This window comes from Suricata suricatta, chromosome X (assembly GCF_006229205.1).
Source record: "Suricata suricatta isolate VVHF042 chromosome X, meerkat_22Aug2017_6uvM2_HiC, whole genome shotgun sequence".
Lineage (NCBI taxonomy): Eukaryota > Metazoa > Chordata > Mammalia > Carnivora > Herpestidae > Suricata > Suricata suricatta.
In genome coordinates, this window is record NC_043717.1 from 84,017,913 (window position 1) to 84,021,210 (window position 3,298).

General features: G+C 47.1%; 1 pseudogene; it reads right to left on the bottom strand.

Moving 5' to 3' along the window:
* Positions 1–995: 995 nt before the first annotated feature.
* On the bottom strand, positions 996–3,042 carry LOC115283485 (annotated as a pseudogene).
* Positions 3,043–3,298: the final 256 nt, after the last annotated feature.

Here is a 3,298-nt window from a genome sequence, read left to right on the forward strand (position 1 = left end):
ATACCTAGTGTGGGGCCTAAACTCACAACCCTGAGATAAAGAGTCTCATGCTCTTCCAACTGAGCCAGCCAGACACCCCTCCTCAGTTTATCTTTTAACACAGCAAAGGGGTGATGCCCATTATAAATGGTACATTAGGTCAGGGTTGGAGTAGCAAGAGAGATTTGAGGCTGGGTTTGACAGATTAGGGCTAGAGCTACGTAGATATTTCTGGTTTGTACAGCTTCTAAAATCCGGGGCAGGGCTTAGCCTGCAGATAGTCTGGGTCACAGAGCCTCAGCTACATTAAAGAGAAAGGAATTTGGGCCTAGATGCAAGAAGATTAGAAGTTATAGAGAAATAGATTTGTGTATAAAGGCATAATTGGTTTTTTTGTTTATTTTTGAGAGAGAGAGCATCAGCAAGGGAGGAGCAGAGAGAGAGGGAGAGATGAGAGAGAGACTCTTAAGCACTCTCCATGCTCAGTGAGGAGCCAGACTCAGGGCTTGACCCCACAACCACCAGACCATGACCTGAGCAGAAACCAGGAGTCAGAGGCTCAACCGACTGAGCCACCCAGGTGCCCCACAGCATTATTGTTTCTTACAACCATATTGAAATGTACTCCTTTTAAGCCAGTTAACAAAATATATCACAAGACAAACTAAGTATGTTTAAGAAAAACAAGACTTTTGAGAGTAGAATGTAATTTTCTTTTCAGGAAATAATATTGCGAACGGTCACTTCTGGGTCCACTTTACTACAGTGGAAGAACAAAGTTGTTAAAGCATAGAAAGCTAAGCTCATCTGAACCACTTTTCTGCACAGTAGTAAAGTACTTGAAATCATTCTTGAGATCAAGGCTTAAAAACAATTTAAGAGACAAGACTTTATGAGGCTTTAGAGCCATCTCTGTAAGAGGTCCTTCCTTGCCCCAAATGGTCAGAGCTTAATGAAAAGGTTGATAATACTTGAGTTTTTTTTCCTTCTCATATCTCCTGTTCAAAATATTATTATCATTGGTAATATGGTTTGTGTCTTGTCTGATCTGGATGATACAGTCCAAAAAGTAGGGTCTGAGAAGACAGAGCCCACACTCACGGAGGAAGGAGTGGGTGGTCCTCTGGGTACCGGCCTTGTACCATGACTCACTTCCCTTAGTTTGATAAATGGAGGGCTCTTAGTTCCTTGATTTTCAGTGAATTGGGGGAAGGGGTGTGAATTACAACAGTGATGAGGGTGTACTTCCAAGTGAACTACTCTGTTGAAATGGTACAGGTCCCAGAGGAAGATATTTCATAAGTAGCTTTTGAGCAATAATATGTCTATGGAAAAGCTGATGGAGAAGTCATTGGTAGACGTGAAGCTCGGCTGTGAATCAAGTCAGAAGTACCTGCAACCTGGGAAGGATGTGGCATTTGATGGCTTATTGGTGGAGGAGGTGAGAATATGCACAGAATGTTGCTTTGAGGCGTAATATGATGAGAATACCAGGGGTTGGCCTTGGTAGTCAGGATGATGGTGAGCTCTTGTATAGAAGCAGGAGGTGGCGGTTCTCAAGTATCTGAATTTGAGTCATTCTGAATAGGAACAGTTATTAAGTTGTTTCCTTGTTCAAATACAAAAGTTTCCTGACTCACTGAAGGAGGTTGAGGTGAAGCTGTGTACAATGAATTCTTTAAAAAAATTTCTTTTATGTTTATTTATTATTGAGACAGAGAGAAACAAAGCATGAGTGGGGGATAGGCAGAGAGAGAGAGAGGGAGATACAGAATATGAAGCAGGCTCCAGGCTCTGAGCTGCCAGCACAAAGCCGGATGCAAGGCTCAAACCCACAGACTGTGAGATCAGGACGGGAGCTGAAGTCAGACACTTAACCGCGGAGCCACCCAGGCGCCCCTGTGTACAATGAATTCTACTGGACGAGCACAAAGATCTTCTAATCGCTGATTATATGGTTTGTGAGGAACATGTTGGAAAGGAGGTGGTGGTATGATACACTGCCCTGGAATATGGTTCAGATGATGCTTGTGTGGCAACCTTAGAAAACAGAGATTTTATGTGGTGATGTTATACCCATTTGTAAAATCACCCCTAAAACAAACACCAGAGACTGCTAGGGAGACTGAGTCACGCCTGCAAAAGCAAAGGGCCTTTATTACAAGCTTAAGCTGGGCTCACAGTCTCCACCCAACCTGATGGCCACGTGGACAGAGCCCCGAACAAAGGCAGGGCAGGGCCTTTTATGCCTCTGGGAGGGGAAGTTATAGGAAATGATGACAGGTGTACAGTGATCCAATCCCTGCCCCCCATCAATACTGGCAGTTGTGGGAGCCAATCACAATAGTTGGAGTATTGACCAATCAGAGTGGGCCCAGGACGCCCCACGTGGGGCATGACTAGGCCCGCCTCTAGAAAGGTCAAAGGTAGCCGCTGGTCTCTCCTGATTGGGCGCCGCAGGAGTTGTCCCTCCTTAAGGTGCGCCATTTCAGGAGAAGCCGGCGCCTTCCCCTTTAAGTACAGGGGAAGGCTGGATCGGACCTGCGGCAGGCGGGGGACCGCCCCCCCTCAGCCTGCGCCCCGCTCCTGCTGGGCGCATTTCCACCACAGCGATGCTCCGAGACCGGCTCCGGGAAGGCTGGGAAGGCCCGGTGGGGAGGGCCGGATCGGAGCTGCGTCCTTACAGTGATGGGCAAGATGTAGGGTGAACATTTTCAAGTTAAGCACCGGAAGCAGGCTTTTCAGCCCTCATAAGATGGTGGGTGACGCGAGCCTCTAAACCTCTTTGAGATGAGTATGCTCTCTTGCATCCTTGAACAGCTCCACACATGATTAGAGAACCTTGTGTATGTTCCTCAATTCGCTCCACAAGATTACTACAGCCTGGACACATCTTATCACCTTGTTTTCCATGTAAAATAGCGCAGGCATTAGCCAAAAGCATGCTTGCATGGTATCATCGACCCCTAGATGTTAGTCGGTAATTAGCATTTGCGAACAGAAATGAACTAGGGTATCATCCTTTTCACCTAATATGTTTATCCCAAAGTCCCCCAAGATCATTAGATCTTAGCTCATTTCCAAACAATTCGCACCCCCCCCCCCACCTTAGAATCCTACCGTTCTTCCTGGCTGTGACGGCGACCCCCCAGTGTGCTCCATGATTTGGCTGGCAAGGCGCAAAGGGAACGGACGTTAACCTTCCTGACCCCGGGAGCGCATGTGCACTACCCTCCCTAGTCCGTGAGGGGAGGTGGAATTGCAAGTGGGTGGCTACAACTTTGAGCCCTTCTTACCTACCCCTGTTCCGGTAAGGAGA